Here is a 12,074-nt window from a genome sequence, read left to right on the forward strand (position 1 = left end):
TCTGTTGCTCGATTGATGCTCAGCCCCTTCAGACCCCTCTGTCGCTCGATTGTCGCTCAGCCCCTTCAGACCCCTCTGTTGCTCGATTGATGCTCAGCCCCTTCAGACCCCTCTGTCGCTCGATTGTCGCTCAGCCCCTTCAGACCCCTCTGTCGCTCAATTGTCGCTCACACCCTTCAGCCCCCTCTGTCGCTCGATTGTCGCTCAGCCCCTTCAGACCCCTCTGTCGCTCAGCCCCTTCAGACCCCTCTGTCGCTTGATTGTCGCTCAGCCCCTTCAGACCCCTCTGTCGCTCAGCCCCTTCAGACCCCTCTGTCGCTTGATTGTCGCTCAGCCCCTTCAGACCCCTCCATCGCTCGATTGTCACTCTGTTCCTTCAGACCCCTCTGTCGCTCGATTTGCATTCAGCCCCTTCAGACCTCTCTGTTGCTCGATTGTCGCTCAGCCCCTTCAGACCGCTCTGTCGCTCGATTGTCGCTCAGCCCCTTCAGACCCCTCTGTCGCTTGATTGGCGTTCAGCCCCTTCAGACCCCTCTGTTGCTCGATTGATGCTCAGCCCCTTCAGACCCCTCTGTTACTCGATTGTCGCTCAGCCCCTTCAGACCTCTCTGTTGCTCGATTGTCGCTCAGCCCCTTCAGACCCCTCTGTCGCTCGATTGTCGCTCCGCCCCTTCAGACCCCTCTGTCGCTCGATTGTCGCTCAGCCCCTTCAGACCCCTCTGTCGCTCGATTGTCGCTCAGCCCCTTCAGACCCCTTTGTCGCTTGATTGTGGCTCAGCCCCTTCAGACCCCTCCATCGCTCGATTGTCACTCAGCCCCTTCAGACCCCTCTGTTGCTCGATTGATGCTCAGCCCCTTCAGACCCCTCTGTTACTCGATTGTCGCTCAGCCCCTTCAGACCCCTTTGTCGCTTGATTGTGGCTCAGCCCCTTCAGACCCCTCTGTCGCTTGATTGTCGCTCAGCCCCTTCAGACCCCTCCATCGCTCGATTGTCACTCTGTTCCTTCAGACCCCTCTGTCGCTCGATTTGCATTCAGCCCCTTCAGACCTCTCTGTTGCTCGATTGTCGCTCAGCCCCTTCAGACCACTCTGTCGCTCGATTGTCGCTCAGCCCCTTCAGACCCCTCTGTCGCTTGATTGGCGTTCAGCCCCTTCAGACCCCTCTGTTGCTCGATTGATGCTCAGCCCCTTCAGACCCCTCTGTTACTCGATTGTCGCTCAGCCCCTTCAGACCTCTCTGTTGCTCGATTGTCGCTCAGCCCCTTCAGACCCCTCTGTCGCTCGATTGTCGCTCCGCCCCTTCAGACCCCTCTGTCGCTCGATTGTCGCTCAGCCCCTTCAGCCCCCTCTGTCGCTCGATTGTCGCTCAGCCCCTTCAGACCCCTTTGTCGCTTGATTGTGGCTCAGCCCCTTCAGACCCCTCCATCGCTCGATTGTCACTCAGCCCCTTCAGACCCCTCTGTTGCTCGATTGATGCTCAGCCCCTTCAGACCCCTCTGTTACTCGATTGTCGCTCAGCCCCTTCAGACCCCTTTGTCGCTTGATTGTGGCTCAGCCCCTTCAGACCCCTCCATCACTCTATTATCACTCAGCCCCTTCAGACCCCTCTGTCGCTCGATTGTCACTCAGCCCCTTCAGACCCCTCCATCGATCGATTGTCGCTCAGCCCCTTCAGACCCCTCTGTCGCTCGATTGTCGCTCAGCCCCTTCAGACCCCTCTGTTGCTCAATTGTCGCTCATGCCCTTAAGAACCCTCCATCGCTCAATTGTTGCTCAGCCCCTTCAGCCCCCTCTGTCATTCGATTGTCGCTCAGCCCCTTCTGTCGCTCGATTGTCGCTCATCTCCTTCAGAACCCTCCATCGCTCGATTGTCGCTCAGCCCCTTCATCCCCCTCTGTCGCTCGATTGTCACTCAGCCCCTTCAGACCCCTCTGTCACTCGATTGTGGCTCAGCCCCATCAGACCCCCCATCGCTTGATTTTTGCTCAGCCCCTTCAGACCCCTCTGTTGCTTGATTGTCACACTGCTCCTTCAGACCCCTCTATCGCTCAGCCCCTTCAGACCTCTCCATCGCTTGATTGTCGCTCAACCCCTTCAGACCCCTCTGTCGCTCGATTGTCGCTCAGCCCCTTCAGACCCCCCCATCGCTTGATTGTCGCTCAGCCCCTTCAGACCCCTCTGTCGCTCGATTGTCTCACAGCCCCTTCAGACCCCTCTGTCGCTCAGACCCTTCAGACCTCTCCATCGCTCGATTGTCGCTCAGCCCCTTCAGGCCCCTCTGTTGCTCGATTGTCGCTCAGCCCCTTCAGACCCCTTCATCACTCAATTGTTGCTCAGCCCCTTCAGACCTCTCCATCGCTCGATTGTCGCTCCGCCCCTTCAGCCCCCTCTGTCGCTCGATTGTCGCTCTGCCCCTTCAGACCCCTCCATCGCTCGATTGTCACTCAGCCCCTTCAGCCCCCTCTGTTGCTCGATTGTCGCTCAGCCCCTTCAGACCCCTCCATCGCTCGATTGTCACTCAGCCCCTTCAGACCCCTTCATCACTCGATTGTCGCTCAGCCCCTTCCGACCCCTTCATCACTCGATTGTCACTCAGCCCCTTCAGATCTCTCATCGCTCGATTGTCGCTCCGCCCCTTCAGCCCCCTCTGTCGCTCGATTGTCGCTTAGCCCCTTCAGACCCCTCTGTTGCTCGATTGTCGCTTAGCCCCTTCAGACCCCTCTGTCGCTCGATTGTCGCTTAGCCCCTTCAGACCCCTTCATCACTCGATTGTCGCTCAGCCCCTTCAGACCTCTCCATCGCTCGATTGTCGCTCAGCCCCTTCAGCCCCCTCTGTCACTCGATTGTCGCTCTGCCCCTTCAAACATCTATTTTCTTTGTTGTATAACATGGTGGGGGGAGTTGCTCCTATGTGTGAATTATCAAAAATGTAACCACATTCAATAGTGGCCAGTCCCCCATCAAAGTGGTGGGCCAGGCGTGGCCAGAGGAGAGAAAGAGAGGTGGGGAGGGTTCTGGGGACAACAAAAAAACATTTAAAAAGAGAACATGGCATTATGCCCAGAGCTGCTGGCTTTGGACCTGAGAAACCAGGTCCGAGTCTTATTATTGGCTCAACATCCTGGGATTCTGGCCAAATCACTTAATATCCCCGCGCCTAAAAAAATGGAAACACATCACAACAGTGCGTAATGTAATCTGGTGCTCATGTAAAGCGCTCCAATACCTTTGGGTCGAGTTTGCGTTGTCTAAAACTGCAAAAATAAATAAATAAATAGATCGTGGGAACCTGAATCATTCTTTCATGCACCCCGCTTAATCTAGTTATTCCAACAATGTTTCCCTAAAAGACCAGTAAACCAGATCCTGAATTGATGGGGCTTTGGAGAAGCTCAGTGGAGGTCGGGAACATTAGTAATCCTGAAGTTTTTGCTCTCTGGGGATCATGTCCAGTCTTGCAGGGATGTGGTAACGTTTCTCAGACACCATGATACAAACTTGATATGGTGACCTTGGAGACTGTGGCAGACGGCCCAGTGGCAGCTGGGAGATGAAGGAGGGTGGAGTGATCCAGCGCTGCTCTCAAACAACCCTCCAAACCATCACAGAATACTCAGGAGCTTTCACACTCTACTGGTCGGTGGGGGCCATAGCACCGCGAGTCACTCATACGCACAGAACACCCAAGATCAGTGAAACCTAGAGGACGAGCTGCTGGACAGCGGAGTACCCTAATTCATCTAAAAAGTTAAAATTCTATACATTATATACATATGCATGTTATGGACATCACCAAGGTATTTTAAAATCATAAGAACAACCTTAAGGCACCCCACTATTGTTGTTCAATGGATCAGCTAGTAAAGACTAATTGATGGATAACAAGACCTGCTTAGTTTCCATTTAGTTAACTTTATTTTGCCTCTCAATTATTCTGTCATGACCTTTTAAATATAAATTAAATTTTATTTAGAAAATGTACTAAAACATTTCTATTATTATTCAGACAAGAGTGAAAGAATAAATTTGGTTAGCATACATTTATTAGCGAAATGGTTCAGAAATTAAAGGATTCAAAGACATATTACCCGTCTTCTGGACACGATGAAAAACAGAAATTAAAACGACACAAGTTCCCAAAAACCAGCCTCTCTATCTTCCTCGATGTCTACCTCCCACCAGGACTCCGATTCCACCAAAAGTTAAAGTAAAGAACAATTTCAAAGTCTTTTGCACCCAAAAATCGATCAGTCCGACAGCATGCCGTGGTGCAAAAATTAAGAGCAAAGGGGAATTTTTTTCTCTCCTCCAAACGGCCTCTTTTATACCCTTTTTCACTAACTATCTAACTAGAAATTGAAACTTTAGGGTCCCTACTCAAACCTCATTGCTCCATTCGAGGGGTGGTGAAGATCACCTCATCTCCTCATTGTCCGCAATTTTGCTAAGTCACTGTCATAATTCTCATACAGTCCTAATTGTTCATGTTTGCAACAACTTTCCATCCGTTCTTCCACGAAGTTACTTCACAACAATTTCCCATGCTCTCAACTCGAGCATTCCCTCTGGCACCATTCCGCACTTCCAAGCCACGCTGACCTTGACATCATCAGCTTAGGCACAGGCTGCTCGCACATCTCTTGAGCATTGTCACGCATGCGTAGAATTACACTCTCTTGGAGTCCCACAAACCGCCATTTTTACCTATGGCATAAGCCATATCGGGAACTATTATGGAAACAAACACAATTAAACGTTAGATTTCGAAGTAAAGCCCTTCTGTTTACCTCCCCCCATTCTAAATTTACCCTGTTAGTTATTACCTAGCTTTTAAGCTACATATAGACATTGTTTTTCTTACTATTCTCCGTCATTTCTGCCACAATTATACCTTTAAGAAGCAACCATGCATAGCTTTTGGTAGATTATAGAATTTGCACACTGAGGGGCCGATTAGGATGGAGGATTTTCCGCCTCCTCCGGGCCGGCGGAAGCCACCTCCGGCCCGGAGGAGGCGGAAAATCCTCTGCGGAGTCACCAAAGACCCACCGCCGCATTACGATGGCTGGTGGGTCTTGGTTTCTGTCCGCTGCTTTTCCGCCGCGGTCGGATTACAACCGCGGCGGAAAAGCTCTCATTTGGCTGGCAGTGTCTATCAGACACCGCCAGCCAAATTAGGAAGCATTAGTAAACATGCTTTTCCGCGGCGTTTTTTCCGCCGTGGAAAAGCATGTGTACTTTTGACTTTAGGGGCCCGTTGCGGGCCCCCAGGGTGTAGGCGGGTGGGGGGTGCACATGGGGGGTACCTATGGTACCCCCCAGCATTTACATGCACAAAGCGGCAGGCACCGCGCGGTGCCTGCCGCTTTGTGCATGTAAATGTAAGACATGCACTTTTAACATTGCGGCGGGTGCTGCTTGAAGCAGCACCCGCCGCAATGTTAAATATCCAGGATGTGACCGCCAGGGTGGCGGTCACATCCTAATTTGCACAGAGGGACCGCCGCAGCCCATGCGGACGGTCCCTCCACCTCTGGGATGGCGGACGGACGCAAGTCCGTCCGCCATCCTAATCGGCCCCTATTATATTAGTAAGACAGTTTCACATAATTAATATAATATGGTTTGCAACACAAGCAAATTAGTATCCCACGTGTATTTGTGTATGTGCTTTCTATTCTATGTTGGTTAGTTTTAAAACCATTCAAAACAAACAGGCGCTTAGAGGGAAAAGCTAGTCATAGGTCGCCCTCCACTCACAATGTAACTAATTTTTTGTATTAGTTAGTTTTAAAACCACACAATTAATACATATTACAGTTATGGGAAAGGGACTTCACGAGGGGTATACAAAAAGTTTGGTTTTTCCCCTCGCTCCATCAGGAGTCACTGGATAACACAGATCAGCACTTCCAGGTCAAGGTGGGAAGAGCCAGAACATTCCGGAAGACCCATAGCATTCCTGGAAAATACAGAACATTCTGGAAGAAGACTTAGGTTCCAGACACTTTCAGGTCAGTAATAGCACTGAGGGTTTAAGCACCAGTTACAGCACTACACTTTAGCTGGCAACAGCGGTTGATGGATTCTCCGCTCGGATCATACAGGTCATACCGTTTGGGTTCCTTGTAGAAGAGGTGTGGCGCAGTGGCCTGGGTGCCTGACTCCAGACCACAGGGTTCACGGTTTGATTGCCAGCTCTGGCGGCAGCTTAGCCCAGCACCATGTGACTCTGGGCAATAGCTTGCTTACATTCGTGACGGCCCCCAGTGCCGGGACACCTCTTCTGGAGGTAGCTGTGTGCTTTTACAAATGCTGGCATTCACATTCACCTCTTTGTTTTGCCCCCTTTTGGTTCCCTCGGGTAGTTAGAGCAGCTCAGGGTAAGCCTTTCCTCCACAGATACTCAGCTTTGCTGCTACCAGTCCAACATTTCTGCTCCAACTTCACTCACTCCAAGTCACCCTGGATTCTGGCATCTCTACTATTGGGGGCGGACCTTCGTATTCAGTTCCAGATCTGGATCTTGGCTGGACACGGCCAATCAGCTTCCATGGTAAGCATCCCACTGGTACTCACAAGACATTGTATGCTGTTGTCCATCACTATATTTAGACAAATGGTAATTTTTCTTTGCGGTACATGATACTGTTTTCCATTTCTATGTGTTGGTAACTACGTGCGTTTTTTCAGTGTCTTCCACTGTTTTCAGAACTTGAAGAAATCAGTGGTTATCAGTGTTTACACTTTTTGCACCACAAACAATATTATAACTACAGGGTTTTTCTGGTGTTTACAGAGCATGTTGATTTTAAGTTTTTCTCTTGCTCCACTGACATTGTGTACACCCTTTCAGGCTTAAAATGGAGCATAAATCATACAAAATAAGAATCATGGAGCACCCTGCAACACCACCGACACTCTGAAACTGCTCACCTCAAATGTCTGTTTTTTAGTAAGGTTTTTAACTGTAGGATTAGCACAGTGCCATCATCCATGCCGAGCTAGAAAGTGACAAAACCTATTGACATTTTTACAGCAAAGTCTTTAAGCATCGGATTAGCTCGTGCCATCCACTCTGAGCTGAAAAATGACAAAAGCCTTTCACCACTCCAGGCATGGTATTACCACTTTGGATCAGGAAAATAGAATCCAAGCCAACTTGTATGAATAGAATCCACAGCTGATACGTGTTTCGCTCTAATACGAGCAAAGGCCATGCGCGGTGGGGAAGTTGGGAACCCACAGGGAGTTGGGTGCAGAACCTTGCCTCTTTCCAGGCCCTGTGCTCAACACCCCGCCACGCAGAGCCAAAGACAGTGCACGGGGGGCATTGAGTGCCAGCAGAGGGGTTGGGTGCAGGACCTGTCCTCAGGATGTGTTGGGTGCCAGCAGGGGCTAGTCACCAAGGCAGGTTGGGTACAGGGCCTGGCCGTAAAGTTCAGAGTTTTCAGTAGTCATTTGGGGAAATAGATGTAGAGGAGATGGGGCGATAGGGGACAAGCCCCAGCCCTGTCCTTCAATTGGCTCATTTGATATTGGAGTTTCAAACTCTGTTTTATTCCTATGTTTGTGGCACATGTTTCCTCTTGTTATGTGTGTGTGGCTTGCCTCATGTATGCTTATTTAAAGATCCAGGTCTCCAGCTTCTTGGGAAATTCAAAAAGAGAAGAGGAGGCTCTGATGTGGCCGTTCGGTCCTTTAGGAGTGATGCCAAGAGAAGGCACGTCCTCCTGTTCTCCCTCTGTGTGTGTGTGTGTGTGTGGGGTGTGTGATAGTCAGAGTCCGGCAAAGCCGAGGTGACGGGAAGGATGGTGAAATTGTACGCAGCAGTTCAAGTAGGCAGGGCCAGTGTTGCGAAGTGCTTTATACGTGCGGTGAGGAGCTTGAAGTTTGCGTGTTAGCTGTGATGTGGACCCCACATAGGAGACAGAGGACTCGTCTGGCTGCTGTGTTCTGGAAGGTCTGTAGTCTTTCTGAGAGTTGATTGGCTATTCCTGCATATAGCTCGGTCTCTTAGTCCACTCTGCTAGTGATAAGGCGTTGGGAGACTGGTATCCTGGTGCTGTTTGGTAGCCACTTGAACATCTTCCTCAGCATCTTCAGAGCGTTGAACTAGGACGATGCAACTGATCTGGACACGTCCGGTTTGCTTTCCATAAGGAGTCTAAGACTTCTGGGTGTAGCAGCAGGTCTGAGATCTATTGGTCACCAGGCGGAGAGCAACGGCGAGGCGTCCTTCACAAGAATCAACACTTCGGTATGGTCAGCTTGAGGCAGGTTGGCTTCATCCAGGTGGCCATTTCGGTCATGCATTCTGTGAAAGTATTCCTGGTGTTGGGAGTTTTGTCCGAGAAGGATAGTGCCAGTTGCATGCCATCTGCTCAGGCGAGGATGTTGATGTGAGCCCAGATGATGTCTGCCAGTAGGCTCGTGGGTCATGTAGATGTTGAAAAGGATGAAGCTGAGTGAGGAGCTCTTTAGCGTCTGAAGAGGATGGTGGCATGACAGCATTTGGGTTCTTCTGGTGAGAAACGTGCAAATCCAATGAAGGGAATGTGCTTGAATACGTGTTTAATAGAGTCATCTAATCCGCATGGGATGGGAGATGGTGTTGAAGGCTCTGGAGAGTTCTAGAAGGATGAGGCCTGTGGTCTCCCCTATGTCGAGGATCATCCCGATGGCGTCTGTTGTTGCAACAAGGGCAGTCTCAGTGCTGTGCTTTGGTCTGAATCCTAATTGTGTTCTGTTTACATGTTGGTTGTTGACGAGGTGGTTGGAGAGATGTCTCTTAATGGCTTTCTCCAGGACCTTGGCTGTTTAAGGAAGGAATGATATTGGTGGATAGTTGGCGATTATGTTCGGCGATGGCTGCATGCTTCTAGGATTCCAGAAAGGTGACTGTGATAATGGAGGATGTTGAAGATGGGGTGAGGGTCTTCCTCAAGGAGGTTGAACCTTTGTCGAAGGCGTGATGGAGGCAAGGGTCCCATGGGGTCCTGGAGTGTCGGTTCTTCATGATTGCTGTTGCTTCCTCTGTGCTCATAGTGTCTTGTGTAGTTATTGTGTTGTCTTTGTCAGTCACCAGGAAACTTCTGGCATGTTCTAGGGATTCGGAAAAAGTTGCTGTGTATGGTTGTGATTTTGCTGCTGAAAAGGTCCACACGGTTGTCGCACAGTTCTTGATTTGGGCTGATGTTGCAAGCCGGTGCCGCAGGTGTAGTGAATTCCTCGACAATGGCGGAGATTTCTTTGCTCCTGTTGTGCTGGCATCAAGGAGTTCGGCTATGGCCTTCCTCTTGGTTTCCGGTATTTGCCTGTGGTACCGTCTCAGGGCGGATTTGAACGTGTCAGTTTTCCTTCTCCATGGCTTGTTTCTCCACCTCCGTCTAGATGTTTCTAGTGCCTTTTGGTGCTCTTAGTTTCTTCCACCTATTAATTGACAAACGCCGGCCATTGTTCACTATCAGCTTTGTTTCCAGGATCCTTCAACCACTGGTTACATCCTTAGGCGCTCTCAATCAATGAGTTCATCCTGGTGGTTCCTCCAATATCTCTTTGTATTCTTGGGGGCATATTTACAAGGGCTTTATCTCTGCTTTTTTGGCTGGAAAACCAGTGACGTTTCCTGCAAAACGGTGATAACCTCGCTATCTCTGGAATTTGTATTGCCCTGGAGAAACGCGTTGTCAATAATGCACTACCAGGGCGATAAATTTCAGAGATAGCCTGCGATAATTAAATTATCGCTAAGCGCCGCCAGCGATAATTTTCGCTGGCCGTTTGTTGGAAAGGTGACCCCGGGGAGCACAGAAGATGTCTGACTGTCCGCCCCGAGACCCACCTCTCTCTATGGAATAGGCCGAGCGCCGTAGGGAGGCCTCCTTGGCGAGGCTCCTCTCCTACAATCGTACCAGCTTGAGCAACCACACTACTTACAGACGGACACCACACAGGAGGAATATTCACAGGAATCTTTATATAGGCAATTAAGGCAAGTCCTTGATCGGTTAGCAGGCAAGGATCGAGGGATCCGTAAAGTCTTGGTTTCGGGGATAGGGGGTAGCGGGACAGTCTTGGCACCAACTGGTGCTTGGATAGTTCAGCGTGGTCAGGCCGCGACAGCGTCAGCAGGGCCTCGAAGGTGGTTCAGCTTGGTCAGGCCGCGACAGCGTCAGCAGGGCCTCGAAGGTGGTTCAGCTTGGTCAGGCCGCGACAGCGTCAGCAGGGCCTCGAAGGTGGTTCAGCTTGGTCAGGCCGCGACAGCGTCAGCAGGGCCTCGAAGGTTTCTGATGCAAGAGTTCGGATCAGGATCAGCCGCGACGAGGTCAGCAGGGCTTCGACTCCAAGATACAACTGACGTCTTCATCCAGGGCTGGCCCAGATATAGGACTGGAGGCGTTTGATGTCCGGACCCTCGCGCCTGGGGGTCAGAGGGGCCGGGATGAAGGTGTCCAGACACCCAGCAGGGGGGTGGAGCCAGGGCCCAGGGAGGCTGGAGGGCGATCGATACCAGGCGTCCGGGGACGGCTGGAGGGCCATCAAAACTTCCCGCCTCTCGGATCTGCCAAATGGCCACTCGCCCACCCAGGAGGACCTTGGTGCCTCGATGTCGGGGCTTCGCTGAGGCCGGGGCCAGGGATGGCTGCGGCCACGTGTCCGGGACGTGATGGGCCCAAGATGGAGTCGGGCCGGACAGGGTGGCCGGGCATGGTCGCCAGACCGGCAGTGTTGGCGAGCGGGGTCCGCCGGTGTCCCAGGGGGGAGAGCTGTAGGTTGCCAGGGGGGCTGCTCTCGTCGGGGTTTCGTGAAGGTTCGTGTCCGGGGGGGCCTATAGCGAGTCGATGGAGGGCCGATGTCGTCCTGGGCCCGCCATGCAGGAGGGTTAGGCCCACGCCACGAGGCCGTGTCCAACACACGTCCCCTCCAGCTGAAGGCGGGGAGAGTCACCCATCTTCCTGGGGACTCTCTTCGTCGAGGCGGAAGTAGCGGGACAGGCCATCCGCGTTGGCGTGGTCATTGCCAGGGCGATGCTCCACCGTGAAGTCCACCCCTTGGAGGGAGATGGACCAGAGCAGCAGCTTTGGGTTTTCGCCACGCATGTGCATCAGCCACCGTAGTGGCCGGTGGTCGGTCTGCACCCGGAAGTGGGTGCCGAAGAGGTAGGGCCTGAGTTTCTTGAGGGCCCATACGACGGCGAAGGCCTCCCTCTCGATGGTGCTCCATCGCTGCTCTCTGGCCAGCAGCTGCCGGCTGATGAAGGCCACAGGATGGTCAACCCCCTCGGGGTCAATCTGGGAGAGGACCGCCCCGATGCCGTGCTCCGAGGCGTCGGTCTGGACTACGAACTCCCGGCTGTAGTCAGGGGCTTGGAGCACAGGGGCGGTGCACATGGCGGCTTTCAACGTCTCGAAGGCCACCTGACAAGCGGGTGTCCATTGCACTTTCTGGGGCCGGTTCTTCGAGGTTAATTCTGTGAGGGGCCCCACAATGCTCCCATAGTTTTTGATGAAGCGCCGATAATATCCAGTGAGCCCCAGGAAGGCTCGGACGGCGGTCTGGGTGACCGGGGGCTCCCAGGCTAGGATGGCGTCAATCTTTGGTTGGAGGGGAGCCACTTGGCCGCTCCCCACTTGGTGTCCCAGATAGGTCACGGACCCTTGACATATCTGGCACTTGCTGGCTTTCACAGTTAGTCCGGCCCGTCGGAGGGCCGTCAGGACCTCCCAGAGGTGTTTTAGGTTCCCGGCCCAGTGGGGGCTGTACACTGCAATGTCGTCTAGGTAGGCGGCACTGAATTCTTCTAGCCCCGCCAGCACTTTGTTCACTAGTCTCTGGAAGGTGGCCGGGGCGTTTTTCATGCCGAAGGGCATCACCTTGAATTGAAAGTGTCCATCGGGTGTTGAGAAGGCCGATCGCTCCTGGGCGCCCGGGGTGAGGCCGATCTGCCAATACCCGGCGGTGAGGTCGAAGGTGCTGAGGTACTTGGCGGCTCCCAGGCGGTCGATGAGTTCGTCGGCCCGGGGGATGGGGTGTGCTTCTGTTCGGGTAACCGCGTTCAGTCCCCGGTAGTC

This window comes from Lissotriton helveticus, chromosome 9, assembly GCF_964261635.1.
Source record: "Lissotriton helveticus chromosome 9, aLisHel1.1, whole genome shotgun sequence".
NCBI classification, from domain to species: Eukaryota; Metazoa; Chordata; class Amphibia; order Caudata; family Salamandridae; genus Lissotriton; species Lissotriton helveticus.